This window comes from Acipenser ruthenus, chromosome 30 (genome assembly GCF_902713425.1).
Source record: "Acipenser ruthenus chromosome 30, fAciRut3.2 maternal haplotype, whole genome shotgun sequence".
Lineage (NCBI taxonomy): Eukaryota > Metazoa > Chordata > Actinopteri > Acipenseriformes > Acipenseridae > Acipenser > Acipenser ruthenus.
The window spans coordinates 1,350,238-1,367,088 of NC_081218.1; the positions used below are offsets into that span (position 1 = coordinate 1,350,238).

Genomic DNA, 16,851 nt, shown 5'->3' on the forward strand with positions numbered 1-16,851 from the left:
TAGTAGTTGCTTGGTAAATACATGTGTACTTACACATGATTCCAGTGTGGTTATGCATAGTTACAATGTGTTTAACGTGTAAATCTTTTTGTACAATATATGTAAGAATATGATTGTATCAGAAAAGGGTTAGCCTTCCCTTTCACTCAATAGTTGTTGTTTTTTTTGAGAGCCTTTAGCAAGCCATCTGGGACTTAATCAATTCCGGACAAAATTTGGATGGGATCCAATTACACTGAAATGAGCCCTTTGTATTTTTAGCTATGATGATACAGCCTAGTAGAACAGGTGTAAGGTTACATCGCAGGGGAGCCTTTATCAATTTTTCACCTTAATGGAAAACTTAAAGGAAGGTGCTTCTGGAGACACTGTTTCCTCTTAAAGACACAATGTATCTCCTTATACAGTCATGTGCAAATGTATTAGGACTCCTCAAGATTATTAATTTATTGCGCATCATGTAAAGTTTTTCAAATTATGTTAATTCTCACTTTTTAATGGTAGCACTAAACAGGTATCGCCAAGCTGTGTTAGCTGCACTGCACTGGACTTTATTTAGCAAAACTGGATTATTATCATTTGTTCATTTGGCAGATACCATTATCCAAGGAGACTTACAGGTGTTACAGGACAATGCGAGGTTACAGTGCGAAAAACAATATTTAAATACAGCATAGTTTACAGCAAGTGCAAATATTACTTAGGGTTAAAACAATGTATATGGCACTAGGGTTTGAACAGTATGCGGTTCTGAAAATTTATTCTCACTGGTAATTGTATTATCAGTGATATGAACACTTAACTAGGGAGAAAAAACAATGAGGCAACTTTACTGTCTTCTCTGGTGTGCCGAGCAGTGGCCTGTTGTCTCCTGAAACCAAGTTCTAAGCCACAAACTGGCTTTGTGTTCCTTTAGCTTAACATGAACAAGCCCCTCTTTCTTCGGTCCTGAGGCTGGGCAGTTTTATGTTCATTATTATATAAAAATAGAATAAACATTTACCATAATCTGTGCATCATTGGTAACATTTTATATTACATGTCTCTAATGACTGTGTATTTGCATAGCAGTTACTTCATAAATACATGTGTACTTACAATGTACTTAATGTGCAAATCCTTAACCTAAACCCTAACCCTTTTCTAATACAGTTGTGTACTAACATACATCATGCAAAAATATTTACACATTAAGTACACTAACTATATATGCTAACATTGTAATTATATGAAAGTTCCCATGCATTTACTAAGTCTTTGTAAATACACAGTAATTCCAGACACACAATGTAAAGTGTTACCGTTTTTTTTTTCAGATAAGACACCCTACAAAGTGACGGTAATACAGTATTGTGTAAGATTTTGTTTCTTACAATTTGACATAATTGTACAGAAAAGAAATCAAATTTAATAAAGTTACAATACATTTATTTTCCGTAACAGAATTCACAATCTTAAAATCAATTTCTTGGACTTCTAGTTTTGTATTTGCTGAAAAAAAAGATTCCAGCTTCTGAGATCAGTAAAAATAGAGAAGGGAATAAAAAAAGATCATTACAGATTGAAGCAGAAAAAAGAAAATAAATAAGCCAACGGAAGAATGATTTTCTGCTCTGTTTGTATCAGGAAGCTGGGAGGCACATGTTTCCTTAATCTAATTGCAGCTTTAGTTTAAAATTCTCTGGGCATTTTCTTCCTTTCAACTCGGCACCGTAATTCACTTACACGTTCCTTTTATCCTTGATCACTCAGCTTCTGAGAGAGAAATGTAAAGCCTGGACCTTGTTATATAATCTCCTTAAATCACTGAAAGCAATGGGAACAGTCAGGGATACAGCTCATAATACAATATCTTACATGATAATAAAATGGCACATACATCCCATCAAACACTTGAATTCTGAATTTAAAAATCACAAGTTTCAAGGTATCTCAAGGTATGCATTTAGTTAAAAAAAAACAAAAAAAAACTCTCAAATCTTCCAAAATGAACCAGGAGCCATATGTACTTTCTGCATGATTTGCCCTTGTCGTCAGGCAAAAGGATTCAGACGTCATGCTGGCCAAACCACACCCTTATGTGCCGATGGGTAGGTCCAAAAAAGCTGCTCTGACTGAGCTTGCCCAGCAAAAACTGAACAGGCATCAACTCCGACAGGCCTATCAATTTCACAACTCAACTGGAACACAGAACAAAAAATGTGTTCGGTTATGAAACGAGTGAAGCAGCAGCATGAGAGAAATCAAATTATACAGTCTCCTGTATGCTAATTTGAGGAATAATCTGTCCTGAGCTGCACAGCTCGAATGATGCAGCGCTGTTAGGGTAAGAAGGGTCGGTGTGTGGATGAAAGACAGGCCTATCTGTCTGCTGCTGCCTATATTTCGGATGTGCTGGAGCCAAAGAAGAGAGACTTTGATGGATAATAATAAGACAGCAATCCTCACACTACCTGAACCAGCCAAGCGACTGGGCTGGAAAGAGAATAATCTGTGCAGTTCACCTGATTACTCTCCCTACATAAACCAGCTGCTCCCCCCAGCAGATTACCCAGATAGTTGTCCATTATGCTGTACAAACATCAGTCAGCTAGCATGTTTGTTGTACCTTTTTCTTTTTAACACATTTTGTATATTTGATGCCTTGTAATGTATAGAAACTACTGTACATTATACATGTTTTGGTTGTGATGGCTGTTTATCTCAATTATATACCAAAGCTATAGGGTTTTAGGAACATGTGATGGGGTGCAGCCTATTTTGTGGTGGTTTGGGGTTTTTTGTATTGTTTAGAGTGGATATGAGTGAGTTTGGGGTGTGGTTCAGTGAATTTGTGTGAGGAATGTGTGGAATGTGCCTGGGCTAATGAGGTGCGAATTGCCCATTTAGCCCAGGCACCTGTATAAAAGGGAGTGGTTGGGTATGTTAGTGAGAGAGTGTTTGTAACTGAGACGACGTGTGTGAGAGAGAGTGTGAGTGGTTCTTTTTGGTTTGTTTAAAGCCTGTTTTTCTGTTTGTCTTTTTGGTTGGCCATCGTGCCTTTTTATTTGTGTTTTGTTAATTAAAATATTTTGGTTTCACTGCACTTTCTGTCTCTGAGTCTTCCCTCTGCTGCTATCCTGCCACAGAACACCATTGGGATTCCATTAGAATCTGAAAAAAAAATCTCTTAAAGAATTAATTAGTCAATTACAGCAAAGGCAACACATTGGATTTGGAAGAGATATTGTACAATGGTCCTAATACACTTGCACACACCGCCTGGAAGTGGACTACTGTAGCACTGCAATTCGTTGGCAGTGTTTATTGGCTGTTCAAACCATTGTGATGCCATCATTATGTCAGTTGTGGATTTTACCACTGGCCCTTAATACAGACCCACTGAGTTGCCATTGGAGGTATCTTTTTGTAATTTAATTGTATAAAACATATGACGATGCAATAGAAAGCGCTCCTGTTGTTATGACACTGTGAGATACTGCCTGGATATTAGACTGCACAGTTTTCTAAAGGCATTTCAGAGGTGATCGCTGAAACTTATTCAGAGAAACATGAATAGATTCCAAAAGCTCTTCAGTAATGTGTGTTTCACTTTTCATATTAGACCAATTTACACAGTGTTCTGCAATGTGCTGGTTGCATAACTGTGATAACATATTGATTAAAGGATAAACCGCTTAACTGTCCTCAAGTCAAAATGTTTGTATTTTATTCTACTGATGTTATGTCCTCGTTACAAAGAATTAAATGATGTATTTCATTAATCTTCTTCAATATTGGTTACTTTTTTAAAAGAATAAACCTTTATGTCATATAAACTATGGATATTGAAACTTTTTTTTGGGGTCACTGTATATCCGTCAACCGATCCCCTGAGAGACCAGGTAGGTAGGAAGACATTTCTAGCTCTATACCCTTTAAGCCTATTCTTAATATATCGAAGCAACTCAATTCAAACACAGTACGCTTTATACAGTACAGGGGTCTGGCTTTGAATTCAAATGCATGCAGTATAAATGTAGACGTTGTTTGTAATTCAAATGATATTCACTTTGTGAAATATATAAAGCCTGCATCTAAATGTACAATGAATAATCTTAAAAATGCACACGTGACGTACAACACAGTTTTAGCACACAATTATGTGATAGAGAGGATGTAATTCATTAAAGAAAAGTAACAAAGTAGCTTCGAATGAGATATATATATATATATATATATATATATATATATATATATATAGATATATATAGATAGATAGATAGAGATAGAGATATATTATTTTTTTTTTGCATAAACAAATGGATCAGTCACATGCGGGAGACAGCCAAGTTGAAACAAAAGTATGTGTTACGTATGGAATATGGTTCTAATCTGCTTGTCTAACACCTGTTCAAAACAGAAAAAAAGGGATTCACAGGAACGTGTCTTCTTCAAGTCACTGAGCCCAGTGTGGGGCAAGTATTTACTCTTTTTGTATGTATCTCACATAAGACAGCAATTTCACTGACGGCAACATTTAGAAAGAGCGTTTTTACTGCTTTATCAGAAAAGACGCAGGCAGGGGCCCGGAGAATTGTATAGTGCTATGAGCGCATTGTGACAAAGTGCAATGATGTTCAACCCAATCTGCCTCAGTCGCTGGAGAGTGGTATATTTGTATCTCATAAAAGAAGGATGAAGGTTGGTCGCCTCTTAATGTCTTTCACTACAAAATGATGATGCTATATATGAAAGGGGTCTTGTGTGATCTCGGAAGCCAAAAGGACACAACTGCCGCTAGCAGAAATAAATATTAGCTATGAAGCAACACACAGGGGTTCAGAAACTAATCATGTTTAAAACATGAGCATTCAGAGACAGCAGTGCTGTGGCATTCTTCTCAGTTAGTGTATAAATCCTACATCAATAGCCATCGCCAAAAACTTTGTCCACCATTTAACACGATTCTCAAGAGCGCGCCGCTGGGCAAAGAAAAATAATTATTGTATTTCTTGTTCTTATTGTATGACTTATATTGTAACACTTGAATGTATTTGTATTTGCTTGCGATTGTAAGTCGCCCTGGATAAGGGCGTCTGCTAAGAAATAAATAATAATAATAGTGGACAAAATCTTATTGCAATATGTATAGTAGCTTACACTTCATTCACAAGGATTGTCATGTGCTTTCATTTGATTTGTTGATTTTTCATTAAAACTTTAAAAGCTCTGCAATCCAATTGCAAGCCACATTCGGTCATGATGTGGGTGACAGATCTGCCTTTGACAGCGAGCTAACCGCAGGTGCTCAGTTGGAAGTGCTTCCCTGTCCATGCCTGAACAAGTCTCAGAATGGATTGCTCTGGATTATAGGCCACTCTGGATAAGAGACTGCAGTCGTGCAGTGGCTTGTGTAGTTGTCTGGAAATGTTCAACCTCATTGCCTTAGCAACGTACTTCTGTCAGCGTCTGTCTTAACAAATTGGTTTCCTGTTACTTGCATTCTAAAAACACTAACACAGCTATGTGGCTTTTTCACACACAACCAACTTTGTAACATATTTGTTTGAAGTATAAAAGGACAAATAACATACACGATAAAAAAAAAAATCTGTTCTCTCTCTCATATCGAATTCTTGTACGTCACCAGTTCAGTCGGTTACTCTGGATAAGTAGGCAAATGTGATATAGTTTATCAATATGTGTATTAGCGCTATTATATATTTATTACAAATATACAACTATATAATAAAAGGGTCTGCTAAATGACTAATTAATAATAATAATAATAATAATAATAATAATAATAATAATAATAATAATAATAATAATAATAATAATAATAATAATAGTCCAAATTGAAATATAAAGTACCTACAAAAAACTTCAAAGGAGGAAAAAGGTGACCAGCATTTTGGTAGTGGTACAAATGTTTTTTTTTAAACCCTTGGATATTACTAATTTGATACAAATGTATAATCCCTAACAGTTGCATTAGGTACACTTGTTACATTAGGTATACTTTTTGTGAAAGTAACCGTTATTTTTAACTTTCTTTTGAAGTGCAACTTTGGATTTTTTTCCCCCCTTAAGAACATGTTAAGAATATTGCTCAGCATCCTCAACTCTAAGCTCTTGGCTACTCCGAGTCTGTCTGCTCCCATGACATTTGTAAAAGAAACATATTAATCCACAGGGCTTTTTTTAAAAATTGCTTCTTTGTAGCTTTGAGGCAAAAATGCCAGCTTCTGGAAACTTCAGTGAAAAGGAAGTAAAAAATCGATTGTCCATATTTTTAATACCATAGCCCAGTATTTTCTTTCCTTTCACCAGGCCCATTCTTTTTTTACAAGATCCACAGATATCCTGGCAATACATTAATGTTCAAGGAAAGTAGAAAGTGGGGGAGAAAAACAGCTTACATCCCTCAATCAAAATAAAATGTGTTTGTACTTTTTTCAAGAGCAGAAGTCAATATCTACCTAGAAAATTGATATTTGCTAGAACTATATAGACATAATCAACACTCAGACACACTCAAACGCAGCTGGACTGGTTTGATAACACAGCAGCATTTTTAAAATACACTAAATGTCATTGATGCCTCTATACTGTATGTACATAGCAATTAGCGTCAGTAGCAAAGTAAACTCAATAAGACATTTCCCCTACAGTGTCTTGGCAAACATAGTCTATTACTTAACTCCGAGCAGGGTTCTTAAATACTTTTCTGTCTATGGCTATTGCATGATTATAAACCATCTAATGCTTTATTAACACTCTATAACCTGGTTATTACGCATGTATTATACATTTATAAACCATTAATAAGCAGCACTGTCATATAAAGTGTTACCAGAAAAGGACTGTCTTGCTGCAGTGTTAAAGACTGTGTGGTACGCTGACTTAATTTTTCTCTGCCTTGACACAGTTGAGTGGAATCCAGAAATGTTAATTATGAATTTATAAAGCCTTCTAGGCACATAAGCTACCTTCATAGAGTCCTAAAGTGTTGTGAGAATAACGTTTTCGTATTCAATGGTGCCGAGTCAATATTAATTTTGTCAGATGTTATTTTGGGATCTATCTTACATTCAACGCAAGTTTTGCTGCGTTGCTAAGCAGATGGAAAGCTTCATCCTTGAATCCAGATGTCTAATTTAGATTTAATCATGTTTTTTTATACATTATAGCAGAATTCTCCAAGAATACTAATAGAGTGATGTGTTTTGTTTTGCTTTTTCTAACCGACTGCTATAGCATAATAAAAAATGTAGGTTTATTATTATTTCAACCTTTGAACTTCCCCACAGCAGTTAAGTTTATAACTAATTTTTCAGTAAGCTACAGATCCCTTAGATAGATGATTTATTATTAATACACTATTTTTCTCTAACACAGCTTTCCTTGACCCACTTCTCTTTTTTCCCATTGCCAGTTTATGAAACAGAGAGCCAAATTTACCACAAGCATAACATTATCTTTTATTGGAGGTTACGTCACCTTTAGACTAACACTTGTCTCCTTCCTCTTCAGATTTTGCTCCTCTTAACCAGGCTAATACTAATACTAAAGACACTCCACGTGCTGTCAGACCAATCATCACGTGAAATTAGCTTAACCTAGCCTGCCACAAGAGGCACTTGTCTTTAGTTTGCACAGGATACTGGCCTTGATATAAATAGCTGATTTGCTCATACTGCCTCAGGTTTGCAAAGACTATGCCCCTTACGCATGCTGGGAGCTGCACCTAACTAGCTGATTTTGCGGTCATGTTTTATATTAAAATGATATAGCATCTGCATGTTTCTACAGTTGCATTTCTTACCCTATTTACATCCTGTTATGTTGTTTGGTTCTCTATTGTTGTTTAGGCTTCGATCCTTCGCCGTGCCTACTATTCCAACAAAAACAAATGCTGTTGAAAAGACTAAACAAAGGCTGTGAGAAGTGAGATGGTGAAGCATTTTAGATTTATATAGTAAACAGTTTGCCCAAGACACACCCAGTTAAACAGATCAACTGTTAATAGACCTATTGAAAAGAACTGAATGTGCAGTGTTGCTCTGCACAAGTATAAATAGGCTAGTTATTTATATTTGTTGTCTAGACACATGAGCAGTGTACACGAATGAGGAGACAAGTAGGCTTTCATAATAACCAACTTTAGAATAAAAACACTTTGAAAACCAACATCGTTTATGATAACCTCATTGCTGCACAGCAATATGCAGACGGTCTGGTTTTTAATTTAATAAGTTAAGAAAGTATTAATATTCAGAGACCAAGACAAAAAAGAATGAAAAGCCAACTGCTTCTAGAGAAATATAACTCATCTAAGCCCCTTCCACTGTTTCTTCTCTTTGGAAATAAGACAATTACCCTATTCGGATTCCATTAGCGATCTCACTCTCAAACTCAATAAAAGGCAGCCCAGCTTTTATATTGGATTTGTGTTTACCTTGACAGGATTTATTATTTCCTACTGTCTTGTTTCTCTATAGCCTTTAACCCAAGAAGGCCCTGCACCTTGGCCAAGGAAAATTAAAAGGTGCCTTTATAGACGCATCATATATTTTAATAAGGAGCCTGTGTTTAATACAACATATTAATCAACCTGAGCATAGATAAAGAACAGCAGCTACCACCGATTGAGGACAAAAAAAAACATTGCTTTATTTCAAGGCTGCTTAACCCACTCACCCTTATAAACTGATGAAATAACAATAGAAAGGCTGGACTGTCATTGTTAATTTTATAAACCGTTACCAGCAAAATATCTTTCTCTGGAGTGCCCCTGTTACTTACTAATTGTACCAAACTTTTGGTTTTCCATAATAGCACTACTTTTACAGTAGGTGTGTTGCTTGTTTTGAATGTTTGGCTGAATTTTTGTTGTGTACTGCTGTAAGGTTTGTGAATTAAGGTAAACATGGAATTAATTACTTTGGTACACTATACGGATGAGACCAGACCCTGTTTCAAATTAACAATGTTTACCATTTATAAGTTCCAAATACCCACATTCCCTTCTACATTGAATGTTACTGTTTAGATACAATACATGCCGCTAGTATAAACAGAGATAGGCAATTGATCAGATTAGCTGAACCCCTGGAGAGAGCACTCAGACGCTACATCGTTGGTCCATAATTATCTGGAGGTATTAGAGGCATGTATGCCTCTATGCCTGGTATTTATACTATAGTATGCTCAGAACATATGTGACTAAAGATTTTTTTGTATCTTACAAGTCAATAGGAAGTAGTTATTCCACTGTTACTCCATTTAAGTGCAACCAACCGCTAACTACTCTCTTTCACAAGCTTACTGTGGTTAATAGTTTCCTTTCCCATACAGTTATGCCTATGCCTTATCATTCTACATCTAAGGCCAAGTTGCCTTAGCAACTCTACTTACAGTATGCCATAGCCACCTCCAGCAAACTAGTTTAACATTCCCAACACGTTTTCTTTAATATGACATTTCCATTCGATACTGCTTATAATCCTCAATAAGTTGGCCAGTAGTGCAAGCGATCTGAATATCTACACCCACCCCCAGTACAGCGTGCTTGTTAAGCTGTACAAAGTGGAGGTCTGCTCGGGCCTAAATTTAAAACCTGAACATGACCCGACTAAACAAATCCGAACCCGACCCAAGCCCAAGACCTTTACAATATTTGCATAGCTGACCCGACCCGACACAACCATCTCTGATTTCCAGTTAAAACGTAAAAAAAATCCCTCAATTAATCAGATCTCATTTATTTCCTTTGCTAGTAATCCAACACTGCAGGATTTAAAAGAAGATAACAGGCTTTGTTACCATAGATAAACACATATTAATATGCTCTTGCAAATTTGAATAGTCATTCTGGACAAGCCTATATCATTTACAAGATTTGCATTGTACAAAGCCACATGGACATTTATTATCACTGAATGCAACAATGTTATAATTTTTCCAAATATATATAATTTTTTTACTCCATCAGCCTATATACACATGAACCCGTTTTGTTTGCTGTGAAGACATTAAGCGAGTCATGATATAAACTGAGTTTCACATTTTTTTGTGTGTGTGCATTTGTATAAGACTGACTGGTCAAATTTGTTGACTTTAGTGTTTTGTAACTGAACTCTATCCCATTAAGACTGCCCACACAGCATTTGACAGACTGCACAAAATGTCAGTTTATCAGCCGAGGTGATTATTGGTTGTTAGTTGCGTTGGAAATTAATTATAATCTTTGGTTACTTAGTAAAGCCCAGCCATGCAGCATATGACAGGCTGCACAAAACGTGACAGTAAGCGGGTTTGTGAGATGATACGAAGTGAGAGGTAATTTCTCAAAGAACCGATATTAAGTGAGGTGATATAAAATGGGTTCATCTGTATTTTCAATATGGAAAATCTCTCCTTCATACAAATTTATGGTTAACTGGCGTGCAGTCTAGAAGTCCTCACCACTCACAACAGCGCTTCATGCACACAAGATATTTTTAGACAGGCAAAAAAGGAAGCAGGAAGTGAGTTTTAGGAAGCACTTGCACACAGAGGAAGAGAAAAAATATTCACTTAAAAATAAAAATACCATAATGCACTCACTGATAACACACCTGACCCAACTCGAGCTCAAACTATAATCTACAAACTACAACCGACCCAACCCGAACCCTACACTTATGGTCAGGTTCTGTCTGGCTCCGGTTCGGTTGCAAGGCTCTAGTATAGAGTCGGTCAGGCTTGATCGATCAGACTGCCAACAGCAGCCCTTCAGAGAAGTTTTGCAAAGTTAAGAAAACTTTTTAGAAACACGTTTTTTAGTAAAGGGTAAGGAAATGGATTTCAGTACAACTTCGATATCCACCATATCACATTTTCCCCCAAATTGATTTTCCTTCTTCCTGGACGGAAAGATGCCCTCACTCTTGCCTGTCAACTTAAGTCATTTTTCAGTCTTGAGTGCTCTGAATGCCAGCATTTACTGAAATGCACTTAAAATTACTCAAAATGGGTGGTTGATTTCATTATCACGCACTTACTAGTATCTCTCAGCTTCAAATGTGACCTGTTGAAATCCCTTAAGTACTTAAACACAGTAGAACCATAAATACTCCACACTCCATGGGCTGCAGCCAGTATGTTATCATTGATTACATCACTTGCATCTCTCCATTATGTGCCACAAAGGTCAACTCTGTCTCAGCCCAAGAAGGTGCCAATCTTCATTCTCTAAATTCAATACAAACTTCTCTTATCTGACACCTGATATCGAGTTGGGACACCGTTTTGCACTGATCACAGCCTTGACACGACATGGCATAGACTCCACAAGGTGCTTTAAGATATAACGAGGGATGTGAATCCATTCAGTCATTAATATTTAGGTCAGAGCGGTAGGCAGATTAGTTGTTCAAGTTCATCCCAAACATGTTAAATTGGACTAAGATTCTGTTGTGGTCATTGAAGATTATTATTATTTGTTTATTTAGCAGACGCCTTTATCCAAAGCGACTTACACAGACTAGGGTGTGTGAACTATGCATCAGCTGCAGAGTCACTTACAATTATGTCTCACAATTACATCTTACGTCGCACACGGAGGTTAAGTGACTTGCTCAGGATCACACAATGAGACAGTGGCTGAGGTGGGATTTGAACCGTGGACCTCCTGGTTACAAGCCTGTTTCTTTAACCACTGGACCACACAGCCTGAAGATATTTTCTCCATTTTTTTTTTTTTTTTTTTTTTTGGGGGGGGGGTTTTGTTTTATATACTTTTGAAATTACATTTACGGATCGATTTATAAATGATAAAATGGTACCTATAGAAACACAAAACTGCTGGAGTAGAACTTACAAAGAAAAATCCATAAACGATAAGTATACTGTGTAATATTCACCAGAATGGAATAAGAGACAATAATTACATCACCGTTTTTTTTTCCAGTGATAAAATTAGTAAGCTATGGTTTGTATGTTCACAACCAGAAAATCTGTGTAAAATCTGTATCTACGCGTTGGGTTTTCCCAATGCAATGTTGCATGCATGACTTTACTCACCTAACTATTCATGGGTGTAATTTCAGGTGAAAGAATCCTACTATGACACTCCAAGTTATTCAGTAAATGTGCACTTTTGTGTTCTTAGGTGTTACGTCTCTGTACCTACAAGTCAGAACACGCTGCTGCCAGAATAGTTTATACACTTCAATTTACTGTGGCTGTTCTAGCCTGTGCAGGGCTATACAAGGACAATGGGCTGGATTTATCAGTGTCTTTTCACCAATACACCAATTCACAATGCTCAATTAATCCTCCCAGGTACATAACGACTCAGGTGTTTGATAACAATTTAATAACATTAATAATTTATTTCTCTATTCCCCCAAAAATTGTACAAATGGTCTTTTGGTGTACAGAATTGGATAAACCAGCCTCAATGTGCATTGTCGCTGTTTTTTAATACCCCTGTTGACACCTGTAGTGGGTAAGTGAGGGAATATGACCATTTAGTGATTGTAGCAACAGCTACAGGACTTGACAGCAAGAATGATTGTGGAGCAGTTTTAAAGGATTGCCTTCACACTGTTTTGTTTTGCATAAATTATATGTAGAAACTTGCTGCAGACAAATTAAGTGGCTCCTAGTCTGAGGGCATATGGAGGCTGTATTTGTCTCCATCTATATATCACACGTTACAGATTAGAAGTACAATTTTACAGCCTTGGCAGCACACTTGATTTGCCATGTACCATCGTGTTGCAAGTCTCTTTCGCCCTTGATTGGCACCCTAGTCTTATTGTATGTTGCAAAAGTCTCCCTAGTGTTATTGTATGTTGCAAAAGCACATAAATGGTGATTTTGCTGTGTGATTTACAGTAGTGTTAAAAAGTTTGGAAACAACAAATGACTTACAGCAAGACTAGGGGTGGGGATTGTATTGCCTATTTGTCCTCATTCAAACCCTTTACTTTCTAAATATCTTGGTATCCCTGAATAATATATAAAACTATGCTAAGGATTTTATGGACAATCTGTTTCACAAGTGCTGAATGACTAGGGTGAAGCATTTGTTCTCTATTTTAACCCCAAAAGATTTTCCTGAGTGGTGCCAAACTAGTACAATATTCAATCTAGTGTTGTCCTTAATCAGAAATCTATTTTTGAGGGTAAAATGAAGAGAAAATGTCATACCCATTGATAGTAAGTAGATCATATTTAGGGTACCACAGCACTTGTGTTTATTAAAATCTCTTGCATATTTTTAAAGAGAAGACAGTTTTCTTTTCAGGGATATCAAGATGGTTTTTAAAGAGGAGATGATTATCTAGGGTATTTAGTTAGTAAAGGGTCCGAGTGAGGAAACATGGACAATAGAATCCCCACCACTAGACTTGCTGTAAATCATTTGTTATGTCCAAACCCTTGAATACTACTGTATAAACATCCAATGATTAATTGTACCATCAAATATCATCTGAACATTTGTAACTCTTAGTCTCCATTTCCCAAACATATTTATAACTGGGACTTCAAGCGTGGATGCTTGTAATATATAAAAACAATAAATACAAAGGTTGATTTATCATTTAACCAAGTAACTAGATACAACGCTAATTGCTTTGTGTCTTTTCAGCAGTGGCATTTAGTGCTGCCATTCATTTTATAAACTGTTGTCAGTCAGTTCTCAGGTCTCCACTATTGTAATCAGCTATTTTGGGAAACTGTACACATTTCCATCTGCGATTGGGCCTGTGTTTTGAAATCTGATGCCATCAGCAGCAGGTTGTGATTAGCTCCAGTTAGCATTGAGGGCTGGGAGGATTTGATCTCTCCAACTCACACTGATAGTGGAAGTATAATTACGTAAGAGGGAAGTATTGGAAGCTGTTGGATTTATAGATATCACTTCATGCATACAGGGGATTTTTAATGTTGAATGTTTGGTTTACTGATTGGGATGTAGACCACAGATGGAATGGGTGGTACCCCAGTGCTAAACTGAAATGAGATGAGATTGAGTTTTACAGAATGGTTTTATGGTGCAGATCCAAATGTGCTGTAGATCTAATAGGAAATGGGAGCTCAAATGCAAGACTGACATTGGTTCACAAGCTTGCGCATTGAATGAAAACATATCAAATGTGTTTTTCCTACCAAAAGAAATTTTGACTATTTAAATTGCAGATATCCCACTACACAAATGTTCTTTGTGTCTTTGTGTTCAAAAATGTCCTTCATGAGCAGCTTTTGGAGCTGTTGCTAGAGTCTGGCATCTATAAATATGCTTTGTGGGGGAATAGTCATTCTTTATTTCCACAGAGAAAATGCCACATCCGCCCTGATCTCTGGCTGTACTGTTCAGTATTTGACTCACATCCCAGCTGTCACTCTATTTCCATCATTTGCATTTATTAAGAAGATAAGTAGTAATGGCAGCTAAATAAACTGCTGATATCGGGCATGCGATTCTGAAACAGGAGCAGGACTTTCTTAAAAAGTAATGACAGAGCTCACAGGGCTTGTGTTTCCAGTGAGGATTAGGAAGACTACCCTAAAAAAAAAAGGATTCAAAGAACACAGCCGTACATAAGATCTTACCTGCACATGCTCTACCGCCCCATGTCTAAATAAGACATACTGGATTTGTAATGCTTTTGATTAAAGAGTAAAGTTAGCTTCAAATTACTTTGAGTTTTTTTTTCAAACTGTCCCCTTATTATGGCATTTTTATAATTATGAGTGGTTCTTGTTGCAATTACACAAACATGACATAGTCTGTGTTACATTGCACTGACTATGCATTCAGGAGCAGCTCTTCAGTTCAAGTTGGCTGTTGTAGATATATGTAACACAGGGTACTCAGCCAGTTATGGATGATCATAGGTATGTTTTCAGCTGTCGAAGGCATGAAAATCTGCGCTCAGCAGTAGCATTAGCCATCGGGATAGGAAGGTAGATTGTAATATGATAGGATCTGTGCTGCTTATATGTAGGACACAGTTCTATACAAGCACTTTCTTTCCACAATGCATATGTTTCTTTTGTCAAAAAGTGAGGGGGCCATGGCCCCCTTGGCCCACCCCCGACTCCGGCACCCCTGGGTGGATCACACACTTTGGCTGAACTAGCCTTTGATACACACAGGTAGGTAACTAGAACTGAAGAGCAGCTCCTGAACTCAGGTGAAAGCACCTGAACACAGACTAATCAATAAACATATCTTGAAAACAGTATTTGAGTAACTGCAAATTGTCTTTGATTGTGCCACCTTTTGCAACAATTCATTTCAGTCAGTGCATCAGAGTTCTTACAGGGGGGGAGCATGATCCACAGCTGTGGCCAAATGTTTTGACTTCAATTTCATTCTGGCCGGGGAATGTCAATGTGGTGATAATAAGCGGAGGGTGATATTAAGAGGGTTTGACTGAACATACAGCTATGGACAAAAGTTTTGCATCACCTAGAATTTTAGGATTGAGACATAAAAAAAAATATGAACATACTTTAGATTGTTTATTTAACATCTTGTAATCAAAGAAACTACAAAATGATATTGTGAAAGCCATGATAGTAGCACAATATTTCATGTAAGATTTTGAAATGTCACTTTTTGTCTATTTTTTCAGTTTTTCGTGAAGTTTATGGAAAACTACAAAGCGGTATGTAATTTAATATGCTAGCGTAACATTATTCATCAGGCTTCAATTCATTTCATTCTATAGGGCGATGCTAAACTTTTGGCTGTAGCTGTACAGTTTATTAGTGAAGCATGAATGTTTTGTTGCTACTGTTGAAAGTTAAGAAATATATATATATATATTTTAATAACCGATTTGACAGTAATCAGGATGCATGTTAAAATATATATCTGCAATATGTACACTGTTTACTGCAAAGGTACAGTAAATTAATGTGTTTCTCATAAAAACTGTGATCATCTGTCAAAAAACTGGTGATTATATCTTGCATTATTAATATCTAGACAGTTATCGATTTCTTGAGGCCATGATTGTCACTTTGTAGTATATATTGAAGTACAATTTCAGAGTCGATTTCATGTATTCAGGTCAAAGCAGTCAATTTTAGCAGTGTGTTTTTCATAGCTGAGGTTCAAAGAAAGCATTCAGGTTTCACCATTGAATAAATAAAGCCACACATTTGTCAAAACCATAGCCGAACTACAACATATTGAGAAGCGCAGGTATATGACTCGGAACAATGTAGTGTCTAGACAGAGTTATCTGGTAAATAATAAAACAGATACAGACTTCACATTGCCATTGCTGTTGGTTTTTTCTGCATGTTTAGTCCATGTTACCTTCCCTTCCATCTCGGTCATTTATTTTCAATATAGTCTCCATTGTTCAGTGTCACTTTGCTGACGCTGAAATCAGCTTTTATGTTGTACCATTTTTGCTGATTTTGCAATGAAATGTAATCAGGGGTTCAAATCTGACTTAGATTGGGTATGAAATGTGTGCAGGTGACTTCAGTTAGAAAAAGAGCAGCTACAATGTAAGGTAACATATTGTGGTGCTCAATACTGAATACTCAATACTGGTACTCAATACGTCAAGACTGAAGGTCTTTCTTAGTCCTTCCAAGCCTGTACAAATAAAAAAAAAGTGCTGCCTTTTTCTTTCGCAGCTGAAGTAAGTGGCAATGCTGCACAAGCTTTTTTTTATGCTGGCACAAAGACTTATCCCAGAGCATTGTGGGAAAGCACCAAACTCTCTGGATGGCTGTGATATTGAGTGTTACTGTACTACTTTGACATCAAACGTGCTGGATGCAAAATTACCAATATGCTGTGTAAACATACCAAAGACAATCATACAGTTTATTTTCTTCTGGTGC

At 36.7% G+C, this 16,851-nt stretch overlaps 1 protein-coding gene and 1 long non-coding RNA gene across 7 annotated transcripts in view; one reads left to right on the top strand and one right to left on the bottom strand.

Annotated features, from left to right (window-relative positions):
- The window catches only part of LOC117394878 (leucine-rich repeat and fibronectin type III domain-containing protein 1-like), a 223,088-nt gene that overhangs the window by 197,109 nt on the left and 9,128 nt on the right, over positions 1–16,851 (top strand). For 2 of the 6 annotated variants that reach the window (XM_059004623.1, XM_033993567.3), the window contains one exon: positions 15,621–15,653. The exons of the other annotated variants lie outside the window; for them this stretch is intronic. The gene's annotated coding sequence lies outside the window, so the exon portion shown is untranslated. The remainder of the gene's footprint in view (positions 1–15,620; positions 15,654–16,851) is intronic. 6 annotated transcript variants of the gene reach the window in all.
- The window catches only part of LOC131702735 (uncharacterized), a 131,453-nt gene that overhangs the window by 27,658 nt on the left and 86,944 nt on the right, over positions 1–16,851 (bottom strand). The gene's annotated exons all lie outside the window — the stretch shown is intronic.